The sequence below is a fragment of the Ctenocephalides felis genome, unplaced genomic scaffold (assembly GCF_003426905.1).
Source record: "Ctenocephalides felis isolate EL2017-DRISC unplaced genomic scaffold, ASM342690v1 CF-g0.4_SCAFFOLD_03573, whole genome shotgun sequence".
Classification (NCBI taxonomy): Eukaryota; Metazoa; Arthropoda; class Insecta; order Siphonaptera; family Pulicidae; genus Ctenocephalides; species Ctenocephalides felis.
In genome coordinates this window covers 4,605,032-4,626,580 of record NW_020539727.1, presented here as the reverse complement: position 1 = coordinate 4,626,580, position 21,549 = coordinate 4,605,032, and the positions used below count along the sequence as shown (strand labels likewise).

At 31.7% G+C, this 21,549-nt stretch overlaps 2 non-coding genes across 2 annotated transcripts; both read left to right on the top strand.

Moving 5' to 3' along the window:
- Positions 1-11,311: 11,311 nt before the first annotated feature.
- On the top strand, positions 11,312-11,473 carry LOC113389863. Its single transcript, XR_003368288.1, has one exon. It is a non-coding gene; the product is annotated as a U1 spliceosomal RNA (small nuclear RNA).
- Positions 11,474-16,497: 5,024 nt separating this feature from the next.
- Positions 16,498-16,659, top strand: LOC113389862. Its single transcript, XR_003368287.1, has one exon. It is a non-coding gene; the product is annotated as a U1 spliceosomal RNA (small nuclear RNA).
- The last annotated feature ends 4,890 nt before the right edge of the window (positions 16,660-21,549 follow it).

The following is a 21,549-nucleotide window of genomic DNA, read 5'->3' as shown; positions in this document are numbered from 1 at the left end:
GATGGTTCCAATAACTGTTGCATTCAGCAAATAGTACGTATAAGTTCTGTTGTAAGATACCACTTTAAACTCGTGAATTTCCAGCAACTTTTCATTTACTTCTTCGACGTTCAAGGCTCTCATAAAAATTCTGTAGTTTGTCTGAAAAAATAATAATATGAATATTATTATAAATCTCATTTCTTTTCTAGACGTCTCAAGTGAAATGCTATACTAGTTTCTAAGCAAAGATTTCCATGCGCACACCATGCAGAATGTCTTGGAAAATTTCAATTTTGTATGGAAACAAGTATAGTACTCGACTTTGTTCTGCACTATACTACATTCCATAATGAGATTTCATCGCACTTACTACGTGAGATGTTTGAAGAAATACAATATTTGTTTGGAATTTTATATAGTTCAATCATTTTAAGGGAAAGTACTAAATTGATCTCAATTGTTATTGATTAAATTTAGTATGTATATTTATCGGGAAGTTTATGCATCATTACCTTTGGGCAAAATGCTACCTACAACTGTACATACGTCGAGCGTAAAAAACAGTGACAATTTGCTATTTCGTAGTATTCTCATGACTAGTATGTTAGTACTAGTATGTTATACGTCATGCGAATTGACAAGTAAATACGTAGTGTTAGAACGATAGAATCGATACTGAGTAAGTATCGATACTTTGACTTCGATACTGAGTACTTTTGGAATCGATACTTCGGGCCGATTCTTTTGGCGGTATCGATACTTTGCGCCGATTCTACTCAAAAAGTATCGGCTATATTTTGGACCCCACTGAAAGTTCGACCGCATTTCATGAACACCACACATTTTCCGCTCTTCATAGATAACGAATGAAACAATCGATAAGTCGAGTGCGATATGCTTTTTGTTAAAGAATATGTTTATGAATGCCCCCAGTTCGAAGCTACTGATTAAAAATAAATAAAAGAATTAGAGTTTAAGATTACTGTATGTCCATAATATAATTTCTATTACCCCCGAAAAAATATACAATACAATATACAAAAATTTTTTATTTACGATAATAAGTTTTGTATATTGTATGCAAAAATCTTGTTGTCTGCGAAGTTATCACGAAACCAACTTTGGTTAAATAATTTATTAAGACATTCGATTTCCAATTCTAATTTTTAAAGCCGATACTTATTTTTTTAAAATAAATACTACTTTATAATCGTTAAGTATTTCCATTAAAATTATTTTATAATTATAATAATTATAATAAATACTAACTTATGGTCTTTGAGTATTTCTATTGAAATAATTATATTTGCGATATTAATTTCGAAAGCCGATACTATTTTTTAATTAATGAGTATTTTTCTTTTTCAAATAAAGTAGCCGATACTATATTCATAAATAATACTTTCGTCACAAAACGATACTATTTTTTAATTAATGAATATTTTTCTTTTTCAAATAAATTAGCCGATATTAAATTCATAAATGAATACTTTTGTCACAAAACATTACTATTATTTAGTTATTGAGTATTTTTCCTTTTGATATAAATTAGCCGACACTATTATTATAAATGAATACTTTTGTCACAAAACTATTTTTTAATTAATGAGTATTTTTCCTTTTGATATAAATTAGCCGACACTATTATTTTAAATGAATACTTTTGTCACAAAACAATACTATTTTTTAATTAATGAGTATTTTTCTTTTTTCAAATAAATTAGCCGATACTATATTCATAAATGAATACTTTCGTCACAAAACGATACTATTTTTTAATTGATGAGTATTTTTCTTTTTTCAAATAAATTAGCCGATACTAAATTCATAAATGAATACTTTTGTCATAAAACATTATTATTATTTAATTATTGAGTATTTTTTCTTTCGATATAAATTAGCCGGCACTATTATTATAAATGAATACTTTCGTCACAAAACGATACAATTTTTTAATTAATGAGTATTTTTCTTTTTCAAATAAATTAGCCGATACTAAATTCATAAATGGATACTTTTGTCACAAAACATTACTATTAATTAATTAATGAGTATTTTTCCTTTTGATATAAATTAGCCGACACTATTATTATAAATGAATACTTTCGTCACAAAACGATACTATTTTTTAATTAACGAGTATTTTTCTTTTTTCAAATAAATTAGCCGATACTAAATTCATAAATGAATACTTTTGTCATAAAACATTACTATTATTTAATTATTGAGTATTTTTCCTTTTGATATAAATTAGCCGACACTATTATTATAAATGAATACTTTCGTCACAAAACGATACAATTTTTTAATTAATGAGTATTTTTCTTTTTCAAATCAATTAGCCGATACTAAATTCATAAATGAATACTTTTGTCACAAAACATTACTATTATTTAATTATTGAGTATTTTTCCTTTTGATATAAATCAGCCGACACTATTATTATAAATGAATACTTTCGTCAAAAAACGATACTATTTTTTAATTAATGAATATTTTCCTTTTTTTCAAATAAATTAGCCGATACTTTATTCATAAATGAATACTTTTGTCACAAAACGATACCATTTTTTAATTAATGAGTATTATTGAATATTTTCCTTTTTGATATAAATCGAATTTGAAATTAGTATCGAAAAATTATTGTTTTAAACTTCTCAAAACATTGAAAATGATGCTGATTTAATAGCATCAAATACAGGCAATAGAATTTATCATAATATTGTAATTCGATGTGTAGAGAGTTTTAGATCTTTTTTGCACTTATGTTTGATTTTGGTGAAAATTACTCAATATTCGATACTGAGCAGTATCGATACTTCTGGCACGATTCTTTTTTGGTATCGATACTTTGCCGGGATTCTTTTTTCAGTACTCTTTATCGATACTTTGCCTCGATACTTCTGACACTATATATACGTCATGCGAATTGACGAGTATATCCGTCGTGTGCATAAAACAGCAACCATTTACTGTTTTATAATATTAGCAAGACGAGTATATTCGTCATGCAAATTTACGATTGTTCTTTGTGTGTATAATTAATTTCCAAAATTCCATACAAATTGGAGCACAGTCAGAAAATTCAGACCCAAAACGCTCCATTGACTTGAGTAAATATTCCGTATCCAATGCCAAACATATGAATTTTTGACACAATGCAACTTCTAAAGAATTTCTTGAATGAGTAATTAATTTTGTATTGTGAATTAGTAAAGTAGAGCAAAACACGACATGCATTAGTTAAAAAATAATAATCTGTCAAACGCTCATTAGTGAATTGAAATTTTTGATTGATGACAGTTTTCATTTGTTTTCAATGCCAAAGAATGTTTCAAATATTTTCAGTCTCAAACAGTGTTAAGCGGTTTTTTGCATTTTTTTTTTCATTTATTTCTACAGCATTGCTATATTTTTATAATCACATACATTCTGAAAAATTCTCTTAACAAACTTCAGAAAGATTTATCAAAATCCGAGTAATCGTTTAGGAGGAGTATCTTTTCATTCATGATGTATGAAAGAATTTCATATATATATATATATATATATATATATATATATATATATATATATATATATATATATATATATATATATATATATATATATATACTCTTTCACTCACCCAGCACAGAATTTCATTTTGCAAATAAAACACTAAAATTATGAAAATTTCAAATTGAATTTTCATACTTATTTATAAATAATATATTAAATAATTTTATAATAAAGAATCCCAAATTGTTGCAGAAATATTCCCAGAAACAATCAGAATATGACTGATTTGTTAAATATACAAAATTGCTAACTGTCTGATTTTTTGCACGGGAAATTGACTTTAAATGTCATCTGACACCGGAAACGTAAATTAGTCGTTACAAATTATAACTAATGATGTACGGCATCGTGCCTCAAGACCAATTGCTGAAACTTCCCGTACCGTAAAAAAAGGATATTAAACGTTTTCAAATATATTATTATAAATACTGCAACTTTTGTTATTCGTATTTCATAGACAAAATGTAAGAGCTTTTCAGTGGCACGACGACGTTTATAAATGTCATATGCGTGAAAATCGTAAAAATGTCTATTAAGTCGCACTACTATCAGGCGTATTCTATATACAAACTGCGATAATGCAGTTATCGTAAGATTTTTCCTTGCATGTTTATATGTAAAATACGCCTGAAAGTACAGCAACCTAATAGACATAGAAAGTACAGCAACTTTGTAGACAAGCATAAGATATAGCCCCATTAATTTAAGTTATTCCCGAAGGAGATGTTTTATCCAGGATGTTAAAACGCGTGAATACTTCAGAATTTTACATTTCATCGATGTTTTCTCAAAAACGGTTGGACCGATTTCAAAAATTTAAAAACCATTCGATGTATCTTGATGAGGATTATCGTTTGTTCTGCGCTACGATCGGACGAAACATTTCTTTGTAAATAGTAAAAAAGTGAAAAAATATTGTCGACGTTTTTGTCCAATTCTGAATCGAAAAATGAAAATTTATTATGAATCGAAAATTTGAAAATTCATATGTGTATCATTCAATCTGCCATACATATACTGTATCTTATATTATTTTAGTTTCTGGCACTTATCAGCTACTTTTTGAATATATTATATTCTAATATTGTCTAGGCTCATAAGTGAATTGAAATTTTTGGCAGATGACAGTTTACATTTGTTAACAATGCCAAACAATGTCTCAAATATTTTCAACGTCAAACAATGACATGTCGTTTTTTGCAATTTTTTTCTGCAATATTACTATATTTTTATAATCACATACTTTCTGGAAAGTTCCCTTAACAAACTTCAAAAAGACTTATCAAAATCCGAATAATTGTTTAGGAGGAGTATCCATTCGTACATCATTGCATAAGAATTTTATATATAAGATATATCTAAACTATTTTTTTTTGTTTTAAGTGAGTGATAAGTATGGTGACGTCACTGCGCAAGTAGTGAGTGATTTATTATTATTTATATTCTTTATATATATATATATATATATATATATATATATATTTAATTTGCTACAACTTTGTTGAATGTTGCATTCAAATCGGACAAACCGTTCAAAAGCTACAAGAGATTTAATAAAAACACGACCAATGGGTTGCAAAAGTCGAAGTCAAATATGTGTTTGTTCAAAAATAGGCATGTGGGGTATCAAATGAAAGGTCTCGACGAGCACTATTCAAATATTACATTTGCAGACACAACAAATCAATATAGTTGCCATTACAGGTATTTCGAGTTGCTGTAGGGCGTTATAGCATTAAACAATATTATAACTTATATAATTTACTTTAACTTTGTCGAATATTGCATTCAAATCGGATAAACCGTTCGAAAGTTACCGATAATAAAATAAAAAGACGACCAATGGGTTGCAGAAGTCGAGGTCAAATATGTATATGTTCAAAAATAAGCATGTGGGGTATCAAATGAAAGGTCTCGATGAACTCTATTCAAATATCACATTTGCAGACTCAAAAAATCAATAAAATTTCCATTAAAAGTACATCGAGTTTCTGTAGAGCTTCATAATACTAAACAATTATATAGCTTATATAATTTACTTCAACTTTGTCGAATGTTGCATTAAAATCAGACAAACTGTTCAAAAGTTACCAAGGACACAAAAAGTCACGATGGACCAATGGGTTGCAGAAGCCGGGGTCAAATATTTGTTTGTTCAACAATAAGCATGTGGGATATTAAATGAAAGGTCTAGACGAGCACTTTTCAAATATCTAATTCGCAAACTCAACAAACTAACGTAATTACAATTACAAGTATACCGAGTTGCTGTAGGGAATTACAATAATAAACAATATTATAGCTTATGTAATTTAACACAATTTTGTCGAATTCAAATGGGATTCAAATTGGATTTGGCTTGTATTAATTTTAATTTAGATTAGTAGGACTTTATTTTGGTTGGGATTTGATTAGGATTTGTTTTGGTTTGGATTCAATTAGGATGCATTAGTATCAGTACACCTATGTACAAACGGACATACAATTGCACTAATTAGTATAATTTATGCAATAATGTTTATATTAATCTATAATTGATATCTTGTAAAAATGTAAACATGTTTTTTCCTATGCACTCAGTATGTCGTTGCAATTTGTACTAAAATGTCTTCAGTAACTTTTTGCATTATTTTTGCAATAATGATTATTAACACTAATTGTTGGGTAAGACTTGGAAGATTAATTAATGATAAAATAATATTATTTTATTATTTTTAGAAAAACTATAGAGTTATTTTCCGGTCTTTAAACATGGATTACTGTAATCCAGAGTATGGGATTCCGTATCATTTTGAAATTAAAAAATTGAACAGAACTTATTCAAGTCTTGTTGTTAATGGATCGTTTTTAAAACCTTTGGATAAAATAATGGTATTGTATATTATGCAGTTTTTAGTTTATAATGTAGATAATTATCGACTTTCCTCAAGGGTGAGACACAATTTTACAAAAAGATGAGCAATAGTTACAAGGAACAATTTCCTAGGATGAAAATAGAACTGTGTCCTCTCCTGGAATATTTAAAAGTCACCAACAGTTCCCCATTTGTCACCAAATTTGTGTCCAAAATAATGCTGCCGATTGTTGCCCAATTTCGAGAAGGTGACCAAAAGTTTCCTGAACGTTGTCCAGTACCTGCGGTTGGTAATAGATTGATATCAAGCAGTAAATATCCAATTTTTATGTTTGTCCATTTCCAGGATAATTACCATGTGAATTTCCATTTCGATGAGAATTTGTTGCCGGCGTTTTTTTTGCCAGAAGGCACTTGGAAAATTGTGGCCAATGTAACTGTACCCAAGGCTGTAATTTTTAAATTGTATGTTGCTTTTGATATTGTTACTTATTCTTCTGAGAAACAGAAAAATAAATTGGGTTGAAGGGGATTTGGTTATGGTTTTGGTTCTTGCATTATGTAATATTGCATCAAGCACCAATAAAACATATATAATATTAAATTTAAAAAATGTCAGTGTCTACAATTTTTTATGATTCTTGGTAATAGAGAAAGAATGTTTATCTGAAGAAGATAACGTGATAAAAATTTGAATAAAACGATAAAAATGACAGTAAATGACTATATATCTAGAAATGGAATCCACTTTAAGATTATCTGGAAAGTTTTTTCGATTTCTGCAGTAATCTGTTTCAATTTACCATATCCTACTATGGTATTATTTCTTTTTACAAAATTTAATATAATTTAAAATTCTACGCTATTCTACAAAATACGATTTAAGAAAGACATATTACACTAATAGAAATCTTCCTGCACTTTAAAACTGGATTACCACTTAATACGGATCTGAATACACTTAGAAGGAAATGAATTGCTTAAGAATGTCAAATTTTGCACGGGATGATTATTAGTTAAGGAGAATTAAGAATGACATACGATGTAATGAACTAACACTATAATGCATTATTCAATAAATTTTACTAAATATTTATATTAATAAGTAGAAAAAGTGTAGAAGTTATTCAAGTAGATTAGATGTGATATCTATTACATATAAACCGGAAGTGTATTTGTTGATTTATATTTCGATTTGATTGTATATTTATTATAATATAATATTATCTAGTATATTTTTGTTATTATTGTATTATAAAACATAACACGATTGTAATACCAAATTTAGTTTCAAATGCTCGATTACTAAAACTCATTAATTTTTAACTTCCCGTAGGGTAAGTTATAGTAATCGCAAAAAAATCGAAAATGAAAATTTTTATATATCTTTACGTTTCAAAGGTTTCTGAACATTTTGGCATACCTTAGAAAAAATGGATGTATGTGTGTGTGTGTGTGTGTGTATGTATGTATGTATGTATGTATGTATGTATGTATGTACGTGTGTGTATGTATGTGCGGATACAAATTTTCGTCGACGATTTCGGGAGCACGGATAAACCGATTTGAATAATTCAAAAAACATTCGATTCGTATTGATAAGGAGACGTGCTGATTAGTTTTTGGCGAAGGCAGGTCTAGCCGTTCCGAAGATACGGGGCAAAAAGTGCCCAAAACAGTAACTCAGTTTTTAAGAGAACGGAGCGTCCGATTTGAATTATTCAAAAAACATTTTACTTGTATTGACAAGATGAATAATTGATCAAATTTTCATAAAGGCAGGTCTAGCGGTTTCGGAGATCTAATGATAAAAGTAAAAAAAAATGCCATTTGGCGGTCAAAAATGATCATTAGACATATGCACATCAAATTATCAGATATTTTATAAAGATTTTAACAATAAGTATAAATTTTGTTTACATTCCTATGGGTTCCGTACCAATATTTATTCGTTAGACAGCGACGCGGCGCTTACGCGCTTTATATTTTGTCTCTGTGCAGTTAAAGCAGTACGATTGCTTTAAAAAAGTTCAGATCTTCCAACATATGTCAAAATAAAGAAAAAAATTTTTTTTATCAAAAAAAAAAATTTAAAACAAAAAAAATTTTTTTTTCAAAAAAAAGTAATTTTTTGTCAAATTTATAGTTTCTCAAAAATCTCATTTTTTCGAAGTAATTATTTTTCAAAAATGTTAATCGTTTTTAAAAATATAATAATTTTTGATACGGGAAGTTCCAGCAATTTGCCTTAAGGCACGATGCCCTAATTGCCTTAAGACAGAATTTCACTTACAGCTAGTTATTTCAAATTTTCTGCCATTATTTTGAATGCCAAAAACAGCGCCATCACGTCGAGCGGAGGACCCTTTAAGTATCCCTCCTGAACGTAAAAATCGGGAGAGAAAAACGTCTATACTAGCGATGTCCAAACTAAATTACTCTTTTGGCCAAAATTTAGGAATATACAAAGCACTGGGCCGCAACAAATCCGGAAAAACTAGTGGTGCATGGCATCGCGGCTTAAGGCAATTTGATGGAACTTCTCGTACCGTAATTCCAAACTGTTAAAATTAGACTAATAATTACGCTAATAGTAGCCCGCATAGAATTCGTTCGGTCGGATAAGCGATGCGTTACGCGCGGGTGTACTGGTTCTGGTTTCTTCAATTTTTCAATGTGTTCCACAAATTTGATTTGAACAATATTTGCAGTACTAAAAGAGAAAACAATAAGCTTTTAAATAACGCTAATAATAAAGTAATTAAACAAAACGCACTATCCGAAAACATTAATTGAAAAATTATTTTATCCTTTTAGCTAATAATAAAGGATTATTTAGCATATATTACTATACATTATGTGGTTTTAAGCCAATATGAGTAGAATTATGTAATTTTTTCTCGATATCTTTTATGGTTACGCCAAAAATTGAGTTGAAAAAGGGGCCACTTTGGCATATTTTCAATGATATCTCGGCCATAAGGCGAATACAAAGTTGAAGTTTGGTATAACGGATGTTTTCAAAATGACCTTCAAAATGGCGTATTAATTATTCAAATACAAGGTATTAGTCAATTATGTATGGCAATGCGCCCACACCCTTGCGCGTCGTGACTATTATGTACTCGTCTGGCAGACCCTTGCAACCGCCAGAATGGGCTGGCTTTTTACATATGCTTTCTGAACAGTTAAAAGAAGACACCCTCAAAATTTGAGCCTTGTGCGAGCAAGTTATAAAAACAGTTTTTTTTACATTTTCACAAATTGAAGGGATGATGATGCAACCGCGGAATGACTGCCAGAATGGTACTTTCTCAATGGGCCGATAATAAAATATCATTAAAAAAAATTCTGGCTTTGTGAAAACAGGTTAGTCAAATAGTTCACTGGCTCTTAGACTATTACTTGTTTTACCATGTGGAAGCGCCTGTTTAGTGAACGAAAGATCGCGAGCTTGATTTCCGTGGTAGCCATTCAAATACTACTTGTTTTTCTATGCAATATAATTAATTCTTAAAATACTGGCAGTAGCTTTGGTAAACAGTAGATCGCGAGTTCGACACCGAGCCTTTTGTATCACTTTATCTGCGCTAGTTGTTTTGATGTTTTATCACTATTTTTTAAAGATTGGCTACAACTTTGGTAATACTGTTTTTTCGCCACCGGCGCCATGGTTTAGTTGGTTGAAGCGCCAGTCTAGTAAATAGAAGATCGCGAGTTCGAATCTCGCCGGAGCCTTTCGTGCAATTTTGTCTGCGATGGTTGTTTTAGGATTTTTTTCGATATTTCTTTTATTATTGCTTATGTTAAACAATATATTGCTTTGTGGAACTAATTACTTGCAATTATTCAATACAACAGAATATTACAACATTACAAAATGCGAATTAATTCAAAAACTAGCGGGGCGCATGGCATCGTGCCTTAAGGCAAATTGCAGGAACTTCCCGTACCAAAAATTATTATTTTTTTTAAAGCGATTAACATTTTTGAAAAAATTTTACTTCGAAAAAAATTAGCTTTTTGAGAAACTATAAATTCGACAAAAAATTACTTTTTTTGAAAAAAAAAATGGTTTGAAAAAAAAAAGTTTTCTTTATTTTGGCATAGTTTGGAAATTCTGAACTTTTTTTAAAGCAATCGTACTGCTTTAACTGCATAGAGACGAAATGTCAAAGCGCGTAAGCGTCGCGTCGCCGTCTAACGGATAAACATTGGTACGGAACCCATATGAATGTAAACAAAATTCATACTTATTGTTAAAATCTCTATAAAATATCTGATTATTTGATGTGCATATGTCTAATGATCATTTTTGACCGCCAAATGACTTTTTGATTTACTTCTTTATTAGATCTCCGAAACAGCTCGACCTGCTTTCATGAAAATTTGATCAATTCTTCATCTTGTCAATACCAGTAAAATGTTTTTTGAATTTTTAAAATCGGACGCTCCGTTCTCTTAAAAACCGTGTTACCGTTTTTGGCACTTTTTGCCCCGTATCTTCGGAAGGGCTAGACCTGCTTCCATCAAAAACTAATCAGCACGTCTCCTTATCAATACAAATTGAATGTTTTTTTAATTCAAATTGCTTCATCCGTGTTCCCGAAATCGTCGACAAAAATTTGTATCCGCACACACACATACACGCGCACACACACAAATACACACACATACACACACACACACATCCATTTTTTCTAAGGTATGCCAAAATGTTCAGAAGGATTTGAAACGTAAAGATATATAAAAAAAATTTCGATTTTTTTGCGATTACTATAACTTTATAATGAATATAGACGTTTCGGCGCAGAATGCCTGCCACTATGTGGCGCTACAGAGTATTCCCATATCTACTATCACCGCAAAATATAGAATGGTTAAGGCATGGGTCACCTCTTGAGACCCTTAGACATACTTACCTGGCGTGGGGGCTACCGTGATCAACAAGGCGGTTCCCCCAGGGCGAGGCCCTTCCATTGCACCTCGGTTGGGCTGACCCCTGCGATTGTCCCTAATGTGGATAACTCGGGCGCGCAATTTTTGGTAGTCGGGACTGCGTACGCGCTGTCCCGGTAATAAACTGTCAAATTTCAATATAATGAAAATACATCTTATTTACTCGTCTAGGTAGTATGTGTATTTTTATAGAAGGGTTGTTTTCATATTTCCTATAATACTGATGACAATTTGGTGCATCGTGTTTTAGTTGTTCAAGGCGCTTTCTATTAAACAGATTCTCGCTGGAGTCTTTCATATATTTGTTCTATGTTTTCTATAATGTTGGCGACAACTTTGTTGGTGATAATAAAAAATTTTAATCTTAACTTCCTGTAGGAGAGGTTTATGTTTTCATCAGACTTGCTAATTTAAAAATATAAAAACTATTCAGAAGCTATAACTTGAAACTCGTGCTGATATTTCGTAATAATTATTAAGATCTTTATTTTTGGAGACTTTAATAAAACTTTTATCATGATCTCACAGAATATACTGAATCCACGACAAGATAGGATCGAAAACATATTGATATGATTCCCCGCTTGTTCTTTTTCAATTGAAAATATAGATTAAAATATGTTTTCCATTGAAAGTAAGCCTATTTTGGGCGCTGCGGTCTGAAATAGAAATGAGTAAAAGATAAAAAAAAATCTATAGTCAGGTGGGTGTCCCCACCACAGGGTTTCCTAGGCATAAGCCTAGGAAATCTATAAAAAGGCTAGAAATCAAAAATAATAAACCTACAATGGTACGCAGTAAAAAGAATAAAAAAGAAAACAGGTTCCAGTCACTTACTGACCGAAGTGATATGGATACCGATCTTGAACTTGAAGAATTTACAAAAGTTAAGTCAAGAAAGCGTGGCCAAAAACAGGAAACAATGGAAGTCATACAGGGGAATATTGACACGAAACCTATAGCAGAAAAGGTATCACCAATAATAGTAAAACATAACTTAGACCTCAGGGCTATAAACTACATCAGAGACGTTACGAAAGTTAATTTTACTATACAATATATTAAAACGCATACCCATAAAATATATACTAAGACACTAGTAGATCATAACAAGATAAAGAGTACATTAAGAGATTGCAGTTACCAGTTTTATACTTATTCCACTGGAAAAACAACAAAGAAAATCACACTAACAGGATTACATCCAGCAATTACTGAATTAGAGGTGTTTGAATTACTGAGTGTACGACGTACTCTTGTGCAAAAGGTCATACTATTAAAGAAAACCTATTCTGATGGACAAAAACATAACCTACCAATTTATATAATTTTGCTTGAAAAATCGCAATTTAAATGGAAATGTATATGCCAAATTTCAAAATCTTACAATGTCATAAATGTTTAAGTTTTGGACATTCGCCTTACTCGTGTGATATTGCAAATGTAGTAATTGAAAACATTTTTTTACTATATTAGCTATAAATAACGCATCTTGCATAACATTTACAAAATCATTAATATTGTATTTTAAGAAATCTAAATAATACGATACGATATCTAAATAATACAAACAATTTGATACTATGATATAAATAAAACAATATAAATTTAAAAAATATTCATTTACTTTCACTATTATTTATGGTATTTTTGGTTACCTGAATATTAGCAATAGTTCAAAATTGGACATCATTGAGGATTTGATAACAATCACTTTGTCGTCTTTTACCTGATGGATGAGGTCCTTAACATTTTTACTTTGTTCAGGTAAGATGACGCTAGTGCGCTAAGGGTCTTTACAGCTTACTTCAAAACTTAGTACAAATAACCCTAAGAACACGTTGCTGAGGTTTACAAATTCGTCATCAGTAGGGTCATTACTGATCCACTGTTACCAGATGATGAGTTTGGGATATGAATTTCTTGATTCAGACCCGCTCGGTTTTCGATCACTTGCAACGACGACCGGATTCAGAATATCTGATGGTAATTTTTATGACCAATTTATGAATATTATTATTAAAATTAAAACCCTGAAATGCTCTGATACTTCTGCAATAGTTACTTGTGCCGAGTCAATGATAGAAATTGTAACTGTGCACTTGTGATTACTATTTATAGCATCAGTACAATAATACTCATTTTAAACAACAAAACATCATTTTATCCCACATATTGAATATGAATAAGTAGATGCCCAGTAGCGTATCTTTCTAATATATAATCAATATTATTTCATTATGTATATGTTAGCAGTCTTTGCTGAATGTTTTAGAATAAACAGATTGCAGAATAAAGTTAAATAAAAAACATTAAATAACAAATTAAAAAAATCCGAATAAATTTTAAAAAAATGTTTGCGATGGATGCATGATATTGCCGAATTGTGTTCTAACTTTTTTTTAAATAAAATGTCTTCAACATATAATTAGTATGGGTTTAGTTTTTATACTGATATGTAAATATCATTTAATTTTCATTATACAGGAACCAGAATTACTTACTTTAGATTCTTACTGCCTGCCAGAGTTAAATTACCATCAGATATCAGTACTGTGCTAAAACTACCAAAGCAAGCTTCAAAATTCAGTCTGGACAACGTCAAGGCAACCTTCCTTTGTTTCCTGTAACTTTTTTCCACACCCGTTGAGGTAAAATATTTTTGGAAGCCTCGTTTTTATTAGAAGACGAGGCCAATAAGCAATTTAAACTAGTTGTTAGTGGCCTTTTGCCTTAGGCAAAAATCCGACATGCGTAAAAGATATGGGTTTGTTAAATATTTCTCTCATCGACGTTTTCACAAAAATGACTGAGTCCATTTCAAGAAATTTAAATACTATTCCTATTGATTAGTTTCTTGATACGATAAGCTGAGCCGTTTTTTTAGAAAAGTGCAACAATTTTTGTTCAGCCAAAAATTCTGAATCGAACTTTGATAAAAATAATCCCATGAATAGATGATATCTTTGAATATTTGATTCATTAAGTTTGGGAAAAGATCGGCCAAGCCGTTTGTTCATAATTAATTGTGAAAAAAAATTAACGACTATTTTAATGAATCTTTGCATAGTGCTTTCAATTATAAAAAGTGGTTTAATTATAAAACTTATAAGTAATATTTGGATTTATTCGGCCACAATTTAAACTAGTTGAAAAAAAGCAAAATATTTAGAATCAGAATCAGACTCAGATTCAGAAATATGTATTTCGTAAAGTGCTTTATTTTATAACATTTGCTTATTAACTTCCCGCAGGGTAGTTATAGTAGTGGACCGAAAATGGATTTTTTTTGCATTTCTCGACGTTTTGAAGGTTTTTGAACATTTTGGCAACCTCAGAAAAAATGGATGTGTTTTTTTTTTTTGTATAGCAAAGGAAATGCTTTTATGCATCCCAGACCGGTCTTCTGTCTGGGTATGTCGGACTCGATACCGTCCTGGTATAATACCGACTAAAACCTCCGCTTTGCCCCTGCCTCTGGTCCCCACGGAAACCGCCGTTAGGCATTACTTCGTGGGGGGAGGATCTAGAATTTTACAATTCTTAACTTGTTATAAACAATGTTATAATTCATAAACATTATACTTATCTTTTAAATGGGCGAAGTCCCATTCGCCCTTTCTCTCTCTATAGAACGCAGGTCTATTAAAACGTCTCTCGCAAATCTGTCTATGGCGTTCCAAACAGCATCACTTGTCAGCATCACTTCAACAACATTACCTGGGGTAATTGTGCGTCTCAATGTATCCCTCCACATCATCCCGTAGAGCACCAAATCGCGGGCACACGAAGAAGACGTGCTCAGCATCTTCGATTTCGCCCAAACAATATGGCAATCCGGCGAGCTATCGTGCTTGAATCGGTGTAGGTAGGCTCGAAAACAGCCATGCCCCCGATAGCGTTTGCGTAGTATAATAGTTTACTTCGCCGTGCTTGCGACTTAGCCAGACTTTGATGTTAGGATGAGACGAAGCGTCCATCTGCCCTTACAGCGACATCCCCAGTCGCTGCCATCGGTCAATGCTGTTCTGCCGTTCTTCTAATCTTAACTTTTCAGGACACAGTTGTTGATGTCTTCTATGATAATTGTCCGTCTTTCCTCTGCTAAGACTAAGAGAGGCACAGTTCCTGAAATGACGCACACTGCTTCCGCCGATATTGTGCGAAATGCGCAAGCAATTCTTATAGCACTGAGACGGTATAAGGGCCCTGCCATTCTCCTCGATTTTTGAGATTTAAGAGCATCACCCCATATGGAGATACCATATGTCAGCACCGAAGTAATAACTGACGATAGTAATATCCTTCTGGTTTGTTTAGGACCACCAATATTAGGCATCAGTCGAGCAAGTTTCGTCCTAACTATTGACGCCTTAGCACTAACGTGTTCCACCTGTTGATTGAAATTCAAACGAGCATCAAGCATTACGCAAATTGATGTGTGTGTGTGTGTTTTTCTTTGTATAGCAAGGGAAATGCTTTTACGCATCCCAGGTAGAAGACGGGTAGAAGTGGTGATTAGATTTTAGCAAAGGCAGGTTCAGCCGTTTTGGAGATACCGAGCTAAATGTGCAAAAAATAGCAGTTTTTGAGAGAACTAAGAAGCATCTGATTTGAATGAATAAAAAAACTCAATTTTTTTCCTATTTTTTTTCTCATTTTTTTTTTTATTTTAATTCTGGCTAGAGTTTTAATGCTCACTCATATACTTTAAATAAATAATTTTAAATTCTATGTTAAAATTATTTATTCTATGTAATTCAGTTTATATTACTCTTATAAATAATAGGCAATGTTACAGTATTTAATCTATATGAAAACATTTAATATATCTCGAACATATTTCGGTTTGGTACGGGGAGTTCCAGAAATTTGCCTTAAAGCACGATGCCATACACAACTAGTTAATATTAGTTTTAATTAATGTATTCTTAAATACAATGAGCAAAAAAAATTAATTTAAAATTTGCATTCAAAATTGAAATTAAATATTATTATACACGTAAAAATGATGAAATAAACCTAGACGTTTCGGCGCAGAATGCCTGCCACTATGTGGCGCTACAGAGTATTCCCCTATCTACTATCACCGCAAAATATAGAATGGTTAAGGCATGGGTCACCTCTTGAGACCCTTAGACATACTTACCTGGCGTGGGGGCTACCGTGATCAACAAGGCGGTTCCCCCAGGGCGAGGCCCTTCCATTGCACCTCGGTTGGGCTGACCCCTGCGATTGTCCCTAATGTGGATAACTCGGGCGCGCAATTTTTGGTAGTCGGGACTGCGTACGCGCTGTCCCGGTAATAAGCTCTCAAATTTCAATATAATAAAAATACATTTTTTTATTCGTGTAGTATGTATCTGTTCATAGATCACTTGTTTTCATTATTTAATGGGTACTGATACGAGTATTTAGGAACTAGTTTCAAATATCTTATGAAATATATATAAAGATTTATATTATATTTATATCGGAGATCATCGGAGATCATGAAACCGCAAGTGACGCGATCCGAGTTCATTCCACGTCTGGAATGAAAAGAAAAATTAGATATGTTCAGTTGAGACCAACTGAAAAATTTTAGATAATCAATGCATGTTTTCAGAATATGATGCACAATTTAATATCTTTGTTTTGGGCACCGTTAGAAGATCCAGAATAATAAATATAATGTCGACAGTTGCTGATAGAAAATAGACTGAAGAGGCAGAGGTAGGACTCTGACTCTGATACTCGGACTCGGTGACTCTGGAGAAGAGAAAATTGGGCGAGATTGGCGCAGAAGATATTTGAAGTGCTCGAAATGTTCCCGGATTGTGGCTGATGTCGAAGTGGAAAGGCAAAAAGAAGAAGAAGGATCTTTGGAAAACCGAAGATTGTGGTGATAAAAAGTCTTTAGTGTTAAAGCAGCAATTGAGAAACTTATACCAAGTTCAAATTACGATACTGGATTCAGCTGCAGGAAGAACAGAAGGTAACAAAGATTTACCTAGGGATATTCCCAGGAAATCTTTAGAAATAAATTTAAATAATGTAGACCCTACCCAAAACACAATGGAAGAAACCACAAGTACTATTTCTTGTGCAAATAGTTTCGAATCCTTAACAGACAGAGATGACATGGACATGGACGATTTTCAAACAGTGACAAACAAAAAACGAAGGAGAAATTCAAACAATAATAACAGTAATGAAGAGGCTCCCATCAAAAATGTTTCTACAAAAATTCCACCTATCATTATCAGAAGCACAATTGATCTTAAAACTATTAAGTACGTAAAAGACGCTACTAAAATATCATTTACTCTTGAATACATTAATCCATACAGACATAAACTTTATACTACCAATATAAAAGATCATGAAATTATTAAAAACAAACTTAAAGAATTAAAACTTCAATTTTATACTCCTTACTCCACCAGTAACAATTTCTCTAAAAAAATTACTATTACTGGACTGAACCCACACATTACAGATGCGGAAGTTCATGACTATCTCATCGAAAACAACATACTAGTTAAAAAAGTTATTCAACTCAAGAAAAAACATTCGGATGGACACACAATCAAACTACCTATCTACATAATAATACTGGATAACAGTCAGGATATGAATAATCTAAAAAAGGTGAACAACATCAACGGCCATCTTTTTAAATGGGAGAAGTATAAACCACCGGATGTTAAACAATGCAGAAAGTGCCAAACAGTAGGTCACACCTCTTACAACTGTAACTTGAAATACAGATGCGTAAAATGTACTGAAGACCACTTACCAGGACAGTGTAAAAAATCTAGCAATGAACCAGCAGAGTGCATCAACTGTAGAGAAAAACACCCTGCGAACTTTTCGCGTTGTGAATACTTGCTCAAGTACAAGGAGCAAAAGAAGAATAAATTTGCAAATTCACCTTATGCGTCGAGGACATATTCTGCTGTCATCTCAGAGGCAAAAGAACAATGCAAATCCAGACCCCAAAATCCAGCTGTAAACTCTTTGGCAGAACCGGATTTTAGCACGACAGAAGGGATTTTAAATGCAGCGAAACATATAAAATCAGCATTTGAAGATCCAGAAGTGGCAACAATATTTAAGGAATTATACACATTATCTACAGCTCTCAAGACAGCAAAGACCTATAGTGAAAAATATCATTTAATACTTAACTCATTAAAATTATGGCCTTGAACCAAACCTATAACATTAATGTAATTTACTTTAATGCAAATGGCATCAAGAAAAATCGAGCTGAACTTATTGAATTACTTGAAACTAAGAACATTGATATAGTCCTTTTAAATGAGACACATTTACAAAAGAAAGATACTTTTTATATTAAAAATTACAAAGTGTATAGAACAGATAGAGAAAACTCTTCATGGGGAGGTACAGCCATTCTTGTCAGGCGTTGCATTAAGCATGAGCAACTCAACTTACCAGAACTGAAGTACACTGAAGCGACTGCCATAAATATATTTACTGAAAATTCTAAACTGACAATAATATCTATTTATGTTCCATGCAACAAATTATTACTACGTGACATCAAATCACTCATTAATGTTAGCAATAAAGTGCTTATAGCTGGTGACTTCAACGCTCAACATGCAATGTGGAAATGCAGAGGAAATAATAGCAGTGGTAAAAAACTATACAAATATATTAATAATACAGTGAACAATGTTCAGCTGCATTACCCAGATACTCCAACTAGATTTTCGCAATGTGTGCATCATAACAATAGTACTATTGACCTGGCTTTAACAAAAAATGTACATATAACAACTCAACCGACATCTCTGCCATATTTAAACTCGGATCATAATCCAGTATTCATACAGATAAATAGAAAATTAACCATCTATGAGTCTGACAATATAAAGTACTTAAACTACGCAGAAGCCAATTGGATACTATTTAAAAAATTAATAAACTTAAATATCGATCATAGAATGCAAATAATTGAAAAAGAAGATCTAGATAGAGCAATTGAACACTTAACAAGCACAATAAATTACGCTATTGAATTAACTATTCCTTCTAGAAATCCACAACAATATACTGCTGACAGCTTACCACAAGATATAATAAATAAAATAAAATTCAAAAATCAAGTCAAAAAACTTTGGCAAGTTTTCGGTAATCAACACCTGAAATCCCATGTAAATAAACTAACAAAAATAATCAAGGAAGAAATATGGGAATATCGTAACAAATGCTGGGCTGATAAATTGAACAAAATTAACACATATCCGAATAATATTTGGCCAACTATAAAGCGCATCACAAAGCGACTTCCACAAATACCTGCCCTAGTTTGCGATACGGGGATGGCCTTGACAGAAATTCAGAAAGCCGAAGCACTAGCTAAACAATTTGAAAATAATTATCGATTAAATTCCGACAGTCAAAACACCTTATTTTCCCAGAAAGTAGAAAATGTAGTACAATCATTCATCTCTAAAACTGCTCACTGTAGATCAAAGACTAAAATTGTTACTGTCAAGGAAATAATAGACACATTAAAAACTCTCAAAAACAATAAAGCTCCAGGTCCCGATGGGTTGCAAAACATCATAATTAAAAACTTGCCGCATAAAGCGTTGATACTTCTAACAAGAGTAATAAATCAAATACTGATTTTGGGCTATTTTCCAGCTCAATGGAAGAGTTCAATCATGATGCCATTACACAAACCCGGTAAAATAAACAATATACCAGCAAACTATCGTCCAATTGCACTACTCAACACAATGAGTAAAGTGGCAGAAAAGGTCGTACAAACCAGGGTCAACAAACATATAGAAAAATTAAATATTATACCAAACTTTCAATTTGGGTTTAAAAAAGGACATTCTACAATGCATCCACTATCTGTGCTGGTAGAAAAAGCCATTACTAACTTTAACAAACGTAATCATACAGGACTAGTGTTACTTGACATTGAGAAAGCTTTTGACACAATTTGGAGCACAGGATTAATCTATAAACTAATTATTTTAAAATTCCCAAAGTACATAATTAAATTTATCATATCATATCGAAAGTGAAAATTTGGTAATGTACTTTCAAATCCAAAAATGGTTACTGCAGGGGTACCTCAAGGATCTATACTTGGACCTACACTGTTCAATTTATATATTTATGATATTCCAGTTTCCCCCAAAACGGACATGCTGATATTTGCAGACGACACGGCAATCCTAAGCTCATCAAGATCAGTTACTTTAATAATAGAGAGAATTCAACAACATATAAACGAGATCATAAACTACACGAAATTGTGGCGCCTTAAAATTAATGCCCAAAAATCCGAGGCAATAATTCTCTCTAAATGTAATAAAAGAAGTATTCCATATAACAATTTACAAGTAACAAATATACCAATCGAATGGAAAAACAGTGTCAAATACTTGGGTGTCACACTGGACCAAAAATTAACCTTCACAAAACACATTAAAAATAAATTAAGTAGTGCATACGGGGCAATGAACGCACTAAAATCACTACTACATCGAAACAGTGTTCTGAACTCAAAAAATAAGAGGACAATATATCTCACATTAATAAGACCGATAATCACCTATGCGGCACAAATTTGGGTCACTACATGTAAAAGTAATATTCATAAACTGCAAATATTACAAAATAAAGTATTACGATTAATACTAAATGAGCAGAGAGATCCAATTACGAAACACTACAAATCTAATAAGTATCTTCATGAAAAGTCCAATCTGCAACCTTTTAAAGAGACCATACTCAACATGACGGCGAAATTCTTCGAAAATTGCAAACATAGTCCAAATCCAATCATAAAAAGCCTAGGAAGAATCACACCAGACATGATATGGTATGGCAAATACGCTTTGCCAAACCACCTGATAGAGCAGTAGTATTTGGAAAAGATATAGTTACACTTATTCATAATAATATATTTTAGTTAGTATTAAGCTTTAGTGTTATCTTAGTTGTAAGTTATAATTGAACGAATAGTGTTTTTTTTGTTTTCCTTTTTTCACTTATTGTCAACATTATTGATATTGATATGTAACTAGATTATTAAAATTTCCTTAAATACCATCCATAAATTGCAAAAATACCTATTAGGTAGTAATGCATAAAATATTATACTGGACTTTGTAACATATATTGATAGAAATATAAAAATTTATCATCATCATCAT